General features: G+C 39.4%; 1 long non-coding RNA gene across 2 annotated transcripts; it reads right to left on the minus strand.

Annotated features, from left to right (window-relative positions):
* Window positions 1–10,626: 10,626 nt before the first annotated feature.
* Window positions 10,627–11,764, minus strand: LOC149226433 (uncharacterized). 2 transcript variants are annotated; one of them, XR_016247041.1, is made up of 3 exons: window positions 11,542–11,764; window positions 11,138–11,263; window positions 10,627–11,024 (listed from the first exon to the last, which is right to left on the minus strand). It is a non-coding gene; the product is annotated as an uncharacterized LOC149226433 (long non-coding RNA). The 2 variants fall into 2 exon arrangements; XR_016247040.1 differs by having other exon boundaries at window positions 11,195–11,263; window positions 11,542–11,756.
* Window positions 11,765–12,415: the final 651 nt, after the last annotated feature.

Consider the following 12,415-nt stretch of genomic DNA (forward strand, 5'->3'; position numbering starts at 1 on the left):
AATAATAGGGAAAAATATCACTTACAAACTAAAGTTTGGGATCCAAGATGATCTTCATCATAATATGAAAGCACATGGTCACCAGACCATGAATTATTTTTCCACCTTGGAAGTGTGATGCAGGATCATCTTACCTCCATGTCAAAAATCCTCTTGACTAGACTAAGGGGTTTCATTTACCAAGGGTGTTGGTTCCCTAAATTGGAATTAATTGTTTAATTTAAATCTATTTTTATATATTTTTCAAGAGAATTGTATATAAGTGATGAGATTGAGGAATATTGTTATTATATCTACTTTGAAGAAAGGATCTCAAGAATATTTGAGAGGGTAGAGTAATCTAGGTATCTTGAGAGATCTGTAGATCTAGAGGATCTAGAAATAAAGATTTGTTGAGACTAGTAGATCTAAACTAAATTATGCTTTTATAATCCCTTATCTAAATATGTAGTGAAGAAGCATGACAAGTATGTAAAAGTGTAAGAGGAGAGGAGTATAAAGAAAATATGTAGTGAAGAAGCATGAAAGGTATGTAAAAGTGTAAGAGGAGAGGAGTATCGAGAAGAATGGAAGAGCGAGGCAAAGTATGGCCACAAGACCCAAGAGGGCGAATTGCATGTAAATGAAGCCTAACATGAACATGTGCTTTGTATGTAAACATTATGTACAATTATGTGAACCGTGACAAACTTCAATGTGTCTGGAATGGAACGTTGTTTATAATTAATGGAAAACCAACCAGAAATCAACGGAGGAATTCACATCCCGCTAGGTCAAAAGAGGAGGAATTCAAAGTTATGTGATCATAAGTTAACGGTGATCAAGAGTCCATCTCTCTGAGACTTTCAAAAGTGCATAAAAATTGAACCGTTAGGATGACAAAGCACTAGGTTGATGTGTAGAGGGCATCGATGTGTTAAAACATGGATTGTTGAAGAGAGGGGTGACATGTAGTCGAAACATTTTATCTCCAAGTTTTAGCAAGTGCACGCATTGGGAAAGACTCGAGGACCCAGGTCACAAGGGGTGGTCATGAAGTGACTTTCTGCCGCTGTAAAGGAGCTTCCGTGTTTGTGTATATGTGATATGGTTTTAGCTATAGTGGTTTTTCCTATGTCTAGGCCCGCACCTATATGTCATGAGAGGGCTTCACTATGGTGGCTAACAATTAAAACGTGTTTGTCTGTTTCCCCTGCGCACTTATATTGTATTTGTAGCTCTTCTGATCTTATATTTTAAAGAGATAGAAAGTCGTGGTTTTATAAATGGTTGTGTTATAAAGTTCTAATTTAGAAAAAAATAAGGATTTATTTCATTTGGTTGGTTTAGCTAAGTGTATGTTGATTTTGGAACAGGGAAGTGTTACTTAGATTTTTTCCACTATTGCATCAATATGTGTTGAAAGAAGAATGTCTAAAATGTCAAATTAGTAGATATCAAATGGATCAAGAAACAAAAAAAATTGTGTTTTGTAAGGTGGAAATTATGCTTTAATTAATTGACTTAGCACAAAGGTGCTTGTGGATGGGGCTAATATTCAAATATTTTGAGTTTGTGCATGTGTTGACTCTATGAGAGGATTCCAAGACTTAAACATAACTCACACAAAGAATTTTGACAAAATTATAACATAAATGTTGAGGTGATGAAATTATGTGGTTAGCAAGATGTGATCATAGAAGCAAGAATCCTAGGAACTACTAGAAGAAACAACATACCAATCATTTATCTCCAATCCTAAATTTTTCCATTATCATAATAATGAAATACCAATAGAAAATTGAAGTGGAATTAAATACTAGTGTCTATGACCATATTTAACAACAATAATTTTGTTAGCCATCTTATCCTAATCTTGTCTCCTCCTAATTGAATAGATTTCTTTGGTTTATGGTTTAATTGATCAACCTAAACTTTAGCGGATAATCCTTAAACCTAATATCCACTTCCTCTTGTAATTTATAATTCCTACTTCCCCTTGAACCATCTATCATTAGTAACATATGGTTTATAACACTTAATAATTCCCCACACCCCTAACAAACATAATCCATATAACCTTTATAACTCGTGAACCCATAGGCCCCAAAACCTTTATAACTTATTAAAAATCTACAACCCCCAACATCTAGATTTAACCCTTAAAGTAGTTATCTCATAATATAACATTTAATGCACATATTACTTAATACTCGTAATCACTCTTCATAATAGCACTAGAACATTAAACCATGTAACTTATATGACATATAAAACTCAACTCCTAGTCTTTAAAATATACACACTATATATGATTTTAATTAATCATTGAAATCATATCCATATATCTCTTTATTAGTAACTCATAACACTAATAATCAAAAAATTGTATTACCCTTATCCCTATATAAATTCAAAACCATAACAAAAAATATGTATATCATATTACCATTATAATCCATAACCCATATAATGCTTGAGATAGCTAACATTTATAATGAGTAATCCCTATATTCCATATAATCCTTAATTATAAAATATTTCAATTTTAACCCTTATGCTTAACACCTAAAACTAAACATTATAGCCCTTACCATTTATATATATAATATAATCCCTAACTTGGACAACCTAGTCATCAACCTAAAACCTAATCAATATAATTCAAATCCCATCACCTACAATAGGAACAATTATCTAACAAAAAATATGCTCCCTAATCCTTATGACATATGGCTTAGAATTTCTATAACCCTTGTAATCCCATTCTTACAATTTTTATAACCTTTAAACCTTATATACACTATCAATCTAACCACTATAAATAACCTCAAAATCTAATAATTACCCTATAACCTTATAATTTATCTAAAATCTATAACCCTTTAACACTATAAGCTCTACCCCTCCCTTCCCTCAATCCTAACCATTATTTCCTCTAATAATATCCATTCAAAAGTAATTTCTAGTAATAAAATAAAAATAAAAATATATTTAAAATAATTATATTATTTATTTAAATTTCAAATATAACAGCGCGCTCATGAATTTGGGGTTTTGCATGGGTAGCATAGGAAAGAACAAATTTGGGTTTTTGAAGAATAACACAAGGAGGAATAATTTGGGTTTTCAAGATACCAATAGCACAAGAATGAACAACTATGAGAAAACCTTTTTAGCAAGCATGAGCTAAGAGCAATGAGACATTGTGCAATTACCTAGAGTACTTCTCTCACTTCGAGCAGAAAAGATGAGCATGAGTAGCTTTGGTCTTAGGTGTCAAACCTTCGCATTGATGAAAACGTTCAAGCAAGTTGATTGAGTGAGTTAGCCCTTGATAATATGATGAAGGCTACAAAGGCCTTAGCATTTGGGGTTTTGTTTTGGATGAAGGCTTTCGAATTTGGTATTTTGTTCATGGAGAAGGCAGGAGCATTTTGCGTTTTGTTAAGAGGCCTTAGTATTTGGGGTTTTGTTTTGAGGAAGACATTAATATATTTTTAATACACATTTAAAAACCATTATGGTAAAAGGGTATTTGGTAAATTGGTTTAGCTTTGTATCAAGTGGTGGAAGTGGAAGTAATCATGGGGTAAGTTATTTGATTTCTCCAACTACAATTTGAGTAATTTTAGTAATGTTTGAGTAATTAATTTTTTCTATCTAAAATTTGAGTAATTTAAGGATTCAAACTCTCATAACCATGTAACATTGATTGTAGTTGGAATAATTTTAGTAATGTTTGAGTAATTAGATTTCTCTAACTAAAATTTAAGTAATTTAAGGGTTCACACTGTCATAACCATGTAGCATTGATTATTTATTAAGTTCACCGTTTTAAATTAAATATCATATTTCATAGTAAGCATTCACAGTAATTCAAAAAAATCAAAAGTTTAGGGTGGTGGATAGCTTCAAGCCATGGGCTGCAAAATCAGTTGCAAGCTTTAGGTAGGTTGTAGAAGGAAGGGTGACCATGGACACCATGGTGTGAACCATTAAGCATATATGAAGCATCGACTAATGATCCAGGTGGATATTGGTGGCCACCTGCCAAGTCCACCTAGACCCCCACCATTGTTTCTCTCAGCATTTTCAGTTTCCTTAATTGTAGCACAACTTACTATTTTTAGTAGTTTTTTGGGTCATGAACTTCTAGAGCTGTTTTGAGGCCCTAAACGACGTTTTTTGGGAAATCTAGGGCAACATGGGTCCATGGACCGATGTTGCCTCCCAAAGTGGTAGTGCTTGGATAGATCTGGACCAATGTTGCCTCCCAACGTGGTAGTGCTCAGATAGATCTTTCTTACGAGCTATTGTACGCATCAAACGGAGATCGTATGCCAAAGTTACGACCCCAGGAAGTTGGTGTACCAATTTACACAAACGGGACCCACAGTTTGGCGTTTCATCTTCTAGGGTTAGGTTTTGGAATGTTAAGGGTTTTCCATTGTTTCTCAACAATAAATAGGCCTTCGAGCCTCATTGTAACACAGTTCAGAGGCATGTAGCCACCACATCTCTTCTCAGAGATAAGCTACCATCGCCCTAGCTAATTTATTTCCATTATTGTTTGTAAGCAAATTTCAGTATTTTACATTAATGAAATGAAGTATTATTTCCACTGCATATCTGTGTTTATGGTTATCTCTGTAATTTGTTGCGTTCCTGTTTAAGTCCGGATAAGTGGTATTAGAGTAGTCTGTTTTTTCTCTGTTTTTCTTTTCATGTCCCCAACAAGGTCGGGATATAAGGAGTTAGGGCTTGACTTGGTCGAACCTTTGCAAGACCAGCCTCACAAATCCCGATGGCCTCGCATGGCGGATGAGAAGAAAAACGAGGGGCCAGGAGATCCTATCAAAATCTTGCTCGAAGAAGCCCTTGAGTGACAACGGAACGCGATGATGGACAGCTTTGCCGAGATCCTTCACCGGCTACCGAGAAGCGACGCATCGGCTTCCAGCAACTACTCTGGAAACACCATGCCCTTTAAGGTACAAGTTAATTTTGAAATCCCCATATGCGAGGGTCAGATATATGCAGATGCCATAGATAAATGGTTAAATCTGTTAGAGGGTTATTTTTCTGTTCATGAATTTTCGAGTCGGGAAAAGATTGTTTTCGCTCTTCTCAAAGAAGCCCCCCACGTCAAGGACTGGTGGGAAACCTACTGCGAGCAGAAGGATGAAAGTACTGGCTCACTATTTTTAGCCACACCCACCTGGAATTCATTCTGGGATGCCATCAAGGAGCAGTACTACACTGTCGGAAGCTATGAGGATGAATACATAAAGTGGACCATGCTACGGCAGGGAAGGGACCAAGACGTGCCGGAGTTCACCAATCTTTTCCATACCCTTCGCACAAAGTTGGGTATCAAGGATTTGGAGCAAAATTTGATACTCAAATACCGCGGCTTTCTGCACAAGTACATCCAGGAAGAAATACAATTCCTGAACATCTCCTCGCTCGGCACAGCATACCGATATGCTGTCAAGGTCGAGCAGAAGTTTAAACAAAAGAAGCAAGACTTTGGATCTGCGAATCCAAAGTAGGGGAAAGGTGCCCCTAAACCATAGAACAAAGGACAAAGCCAAGGCGGGGCAGCCCATGACAACCCACCGAAGCTGCAAGCAAAGAACAATGCCGTGAAGCTGAAAAAGGACACGGGAAAATGGTGTGAGTTCCATAAGAGCTCCACTCACAACATAAGTGAGTGTCGGGCCAAGCAGTCACTGGTGGCTGAGCTAAAGGTTTCAGAATCATATGCATGTTCCGACTCTGAGTAAGAACCCGATAAAGGGAATGACAAAGGGAAGCATATCATTGATGCGGATCCCAATGCCACTGTTTCTACTGCCAAGATCCAGAAAAATGAACCCAAAGATCCAGAGGAGGAGGAGCGTCTCTTCCACTCCGAGATGTGGGTAAAGGGCTCCCCACTAAAGTTCATTGTTGATAGCGGGAGCCAAAAGAACCTCATTTTCAGTAGAGGTCATGAAGCGGTTGGGCTTACTGACCATAGCACATCCACAATCGTACACCATCAGGTGGCTTCACCAAGGACGAGATCTTTGCGTGAGCCAGCAGTGTCGCCTTCCATACAACATCAAGCCCTTCACGGATGAGGTATTGTGTGACATTGATCCCCTTGAAGTTTGTGATGTATTATTACGACAGCCATACTTGTGGAAGCGACATGTTGTGTATGAATCAAGGCCCCGTGCTGTTATTGTTACATTGGGAAATAAGTTGTACAGGATACCAGAGGTAGCACCACCTACCGCCATTTCTTTTATTGCTGCAAAACAATGCAGTAAGCTCATTTCCAAAACCAAGAAATTTGTTTTCCTGATGATACACCCTCAAGGAAAGAAGAAGACGGTGGTCGCGACCTCTAGACAGGGCCCCTCCGCACGACAACTATAGATGGACAAGGTCGTGGAGGAGTACGAGGACATCTTCACCTCCCCCACAGGGATTCCTCTGCACTGTCAGGTCAAGCACTCCATCGATCTGACCCCAGGTGCACCACTACCCAATGGACCAATCTATCGGCGCTCCATTCTAGAGAACGATGAAATCAAGAGGTAGATTCAGGAGCTCTTGCAGAAAGGTCACATCCGTCCGAGTTCATCACCTTGTGGGAGCCCGATCGTGTTGGTACAGAAGAAGGATGGGACGTGGAGACTCTGTATTGACTATCGGGTGTTGAACAAGATCACTGTCCGTAATAGGTACCCGATCTCGCGGATTGATGACTTCCTGGACCAACTAAAGGGGGCGAAATATTTCAGCAAGATCGATCTGAAGTCAGGATATCACCAAGTACCAATCGAACCCTCTAATGTGTGGAAGACTGCCTTCAAATCCAAGGAGGGCCTTTTCAAATGGTTGGTTATGCCTTTCGGATTGACGAATGCTCCTGCAACCTTCATGAGGCTAATGGATGACATCTTGCGGCCATTCACCAACTCATTTCTAGTAGTATACTTGGATGACATTCTGATCTTCAGCCAGAGTTGGGAAGAGAACCTCCACCGCATCCGACAGGTTCTCCAAACACTTCGACAACACAAGCTATGTGCCAATTTGGAGAAATGCACTTTTTGCATGACCCAGGTTCAGTATATGGGATACATCATTGATGAACAGGGGGTGCATGTGGATTCAGCCAAGATCCAAGTCATTCGGGATTGGCCATCTCAAACCACTCTAATAGAGCTCTGCAACTTTCTAGGTCTTACCAACTTCTACTGCAGGTTCGTGTTGGGGTTTTCTCATATTACTTGGCCCTTGAGTCAAGTCACTAAGGGAGGAGCGAAAGCAAAATTCTTTTGGTCTGAATCTCAACAGAAGGCATTCATAGAGTTGAAGGATTGCCTCTGCACGGCACTAGTGCTCGTGTTACTAGATTTACAACAACCATTTGAGGTCGAGACAGATGCCTCTGACTATGCTATTGGGGCAGTCTTTACTCAACATGGACATCCAGTGGCATATCACAGTGAAACACTTTCAGACACATTCCGGAAGTACCCCATTTATGATAAAGAGATGTATTCCATTGTGCAGGGCTGCCGACAATGGAAGCATTACATTTTGGGGAAGGAAATGGTCATCCACACACACCACCGACCCCTGCATTTCATACAGACCCAAGGGAAATTGCACAATGATCGCCATCAGAAGTGGTCTACATACCTGCAACACTTCCACTTGAATATCAAGAATAAAAAGGGCAGCACCAATAATGTTGCAGATTGCCTCAGTCGCCCACCAATCATGGCGTTATCCACCATGCTCAACTCTTGTGGGCACGAGACTTCTGATTGGCCACTTTTCTACAAAAGCGACCCAAAATTCGGCCACACATACCAGACACTCTTGGAGGGTCGGCATGTTCCAGATTTTCACCTCCAGGATGCCCTGTTATGCCACCTGAATCACCTTTGTGTTCCTTCAAGCGAGCGTGCCAAGATGATTTGGGAAGCACACTACAGTCGGGCTGTTGGGCATTTCGGGGTCAAGAAAACAGTAGTAGTACTGTAAAATTATTTCTATTGGCCAAATCTTCGACAGGAGGTTGGGAAGTACATCAGATCATGCACTACCTGTGCCATTGCCAAACCGACCATCAAGAAGCACAACCTCTATACCCCATTGCCTACCCCTAGTCGACCTTGGGAATCCATCTCCATGGATTACATGTCAGGCCTTCCTTCCACTAAGCATGGAAATGACTGTGTTTTTGTGGTCGTCGACAGGTTCTCGAAGATGGCCATTATGGCAGCCTACAAGAAGAATATCACAGTAGAAGCCACTGCTAAACTATTCTTTGAACAAGTGTGGGTGCACTTTGGGATCCCACAGTCTATCATCTCAGATCGGGACAGTCGGTTCCTCAGCACATTTTGGTCCAGTCTCTGGTCAATGCTGGACACCAAACTCACGAAGTCCACAGCCTTCCATCCTCAAACTGATGGCCAGACAGAGGTTGTCAATAGGATGATTGTGCACATTCTACGCATGTATAACTCAAAGCATCCACGCACATGGGACGAGAGGCTGCCCTATGTTCAGCACAGCTACAGCCGAGCTCTTCACAGCTCCACTGGCCATAGCCCTTTTCAGGTGGGTTTGGGATTCTAGCCACTATGCCCCATTGATGTGGCCATGCCACTTGCAGCTACTCACGTAAATTCAGCTCATGTCCAGTCTGAAACAGATAAGGCCACCAGCTTCATTGAGCGCATCCAACATATTCGCCAGTAGGTCCATGACATTCTGGAGAAATCAAATGCCAAGTACAAGCAGCGACATGATCAACATCGGGTGCCACACAAGTTTCAGGTAGGTGACAAACTCTGGTTGCATTTGCAAAAGGAACGCCTTACTGGAGCCTATCGGAAACTGAGACCACTCCGATATGGTTCTTACACCATTACTAAGGTTGTGGGAGACAATGCATTTGAGGTCAGCATTCCCCCATTCCTTGGCCTGCACCTAGTGTTCAATGTGGACCGCTTTCAGCCATACTTTCCACTATTGTTAGACACATCCGACATTGCAGAACAACTCACACCCACAGAATTAAATCCAGATTGCATGGAACAAGTTGTAACTAATCGGATCATGGACACACAGATCAAGAACACTCGCCAACAGAACATCCCATTGTATCGAGTTGTCAAAGCAGGCCAACTCCTTCACCAGGGCAAGTGGCTCACCAGGGAACAAGTTCAGCAAAAGTTTTATCATCTCATGGAGGAACTCAACGCAATGGGGACCATTGCTTCCTAAGGGGGGAGGAATGATCCAGGTGGATATTGGTGGCCACCTGGACCCCCACCATTGTTTCTCTCAGCATTTTCAGTTTCCTTAATTGTAGCACAACTTACTATTTTTAGCAGTTTTTCGGGTCCCGAACTTCCGGAGCCATTTTGAAGCCCTAAACGACGTTTTTTGGGAAATATGGGGCAACATGGGTTTATGGACTGATGTTTTCTCCCAAAGTGGTAGTGCTCGGATAGATCTTTCTAACGAGCTATTGTATGCGTCAAATGGAGATCGTATGCCAAAGTTACGACGCCACGAAGTTGGTGTACCAATTTACCCAAATGGAACTGTGGCGTTTCATCTTCTAGGGTTAGGTTTTGGAATGTTAAGGGTTTTGGAATGTTAAGGGTTTTCCATTGTTTCTCAACAATAAATAAGCCTTCGAGTCTCATTGTAACACAGTTGAGAGGCATGTAGCCACCAAATCTCTTCTCAGAGATAAGCTACCATTGCCCTAGCTAGTTTATTTCCATTACTCTTTGTAAGCATATTTCAGTATTTTACATTAATGAAATAAAATATTATTTCCATTGCATATCTGTGTTTATGGTTATCTCTATAATTTGTTGTGTTCGTGTTTAAATCCGAATCAAGTAAAACCCATATCAAATGGGGAGATGCTAGTAGGTTAACCACAATTGATAGATCCGATGGGAGGGGTTGGACACACCCGGAGGTTGACTTGGCCTCATGGTATTGGGCATATTGGTGAGAAAAATGACCGAAAACCCATCCCTCAATCGGTTTGATATTGCCTATCAAAACCTATATGTCTCTTCGGCTTGCCGTGAATTGAGTTATATGCAAGTGGGCTTTTTTAGTTTTATTTCTCCCAATATGCAATTATAATAATAAATCTGATACCCATCGCATTCAACAACTATTTTTGAAGAAATGATCATATCACATAGCCAGAAGCCGTGAATTAAAGAAAGACTTAAAAGCAAAAGAACAAAATAGGTGGCTTAAAAGCAAAAGAAAAGAAAATAGCTGGAAAAGACAAAGTAAATATGATTTACTCTGGTTACCACAACTTGCTACTAATTAAGCATTATATTTAAATCAATGGTTAATAGTAAATTTAAGTCAGTTGCCCATAACCATTAATTCATTGTTTTAGTGCATGCATTACCCAATTACCATTAATTCCTGAGCATGTAGAATCTAATTGGGTTTGATAGGGATGAGGCAATGATAGTGCAAGATTGTACATAGTGTTTAATGTTTTCTGCCATTTTTCATATTAAACAAAGAATTTGAGCATAATTTTAATAGTAAAACCATAGTATTTGAATACAGATAAGTGGGAATATGTGAATGTAAATATATGGAAAATGTAATCCCTTGAATAGTTTAAATTTAAAACAAGAAAAAATAACAAGAAAATTTCAAGGTGCAAATCATCTTAGTACCCAGGGCATTTACTGTACTTATTGTTAGTTCCCCAGAAAATAGTAACTAAAGGAGGTCTGTTGTATGCATTCATAGCTGAGACTTGCCAAATAACTAGCAGCTTCAATGCAATAGCCAGATCTGGCCGGCAGACAAATTGCATGCATGGAATTTCTGTATTTGCGGCCAGAATTGGCGACTACTGCTACATTTTCCTTTCGGCCAGCAGTTAAAGGGACAACCTCTTTCATCCAAATAACAGCACCTCTTGCATCCCGTCACATAGTGGTCAGTCCTTGGGGCCAGCACCGGCCCTACACACATACATATATAAACAATTTTAGAATCAGTAGGATCTTCTGCAAGGTACCCTACACACATACATATAAAAACAATTTTAGAAGCAGTAGGATCTTCTGCAAGGTACCCATATCAGATCTTGTTTAACAAGAGGAGAAAAAAGGCGCAGCAGTTAATGGACAACCTCTTTCTTCCAAATAGCTGCACCTCTGGCATCCCGTCATATAGTGGTCACTCGGGGCCAGCACCGGCCCTACACACATACATATAAAAACAATTTTAGAATCAGTAGGATCTTCTGCAAGGCACCCATATCAGATCTTGTTTAACAAGAGGAGAAAAAAGGCCCAGAGGATGTAGTCTAATCGTTAATAGGGAGGTTTTGTCTCAGAAGTCGTGTAGTTAGGTTATGTGAATATATATATGAGTTGCTCCATATAATTTCAGTTAAAAAAAAAAACAGGAGAAAAAAAACAAAAAAAATTCTAGAGATGAAATATGTTGAAATAATGAATTGAGACCTATTTTTACCTGATCATCGTCTATACAGGAGGAGATAACAGGAACAGGGCAAAAACACATATGGCCAAAACTAATACGAGCTTTGGAGAGAGCAAGAAGGAGATAAAAACACACATGCCAAAAATTAATGCGAGAATTGTAACCATTATTAACAAATTTCAGAAAGATGATGGAGATAAGAAGAGGGGTTAGAAAATATAAATAGAGGAATGGCGAGAGTGAGTACAGCATTGTGAAAACCAGCTCAGGATTTGAATAGATGAGGCAATCAGATAGGAGTCAAAATGGCAGTGCGAATGAGAGACAACTGGACAACGGACAATATAGGAATTATGTGAGTTGAACGTGAGCTTTGGCATTTTTCATCAATTCACGAGCATAGCTCGTTTCGGTGCGGTAATTTTGTTTTAATTGGTGCAATTGCAAGCTTGGCTGAATTTAGCTTGACTTTCGCACCTAAGCCACATTCGATTCTGCGGGAGCTGTACGATGCTGCAGCATATTTGTTTCGGTGATAACGTATGTGTTTTGGTGATGATGTAATTCTGCTTGCTTCAGCGATAATGTTGTATGATGAAATCTGCTCGCTTCTCGCCATATATGTTGTATGTTGATTCTTCAGCAGGGATTCTCTCCCCCACTCAAAGAAAGAAATTTGATAAATAATGGTAATGTGAATTGTTTAAATTTGTATGGTTATATGTTATTTAGATAAAATCATTTTGATTTAATTAGTAGGAGTGTAAATATGGTTGAATTTAACTAGATTATAGATTTTGTGAATATTTGAAAATGTGATCATAGTAGTTCAGTGAATTTTTTAAATAAATATTTCCAAATTTTATAACTAAACACTTTATATATAACATTTTTTTGTCACACT

Source organism: Pinus tabuliformis, chromosome J, assembly GCF_031772625.1.
Source record: "Pinus tabuliformis cultivar Carrire ecotype Pingquan chromosome J, CPIR1, whole genome shotgun sequence".
Lineage (NCBI taxonomy): Eukaryota > Viridiplantae > Streptophyta > Pinopsida > Pinales > Pinaceae > Pinus > Pinus tabuliformis.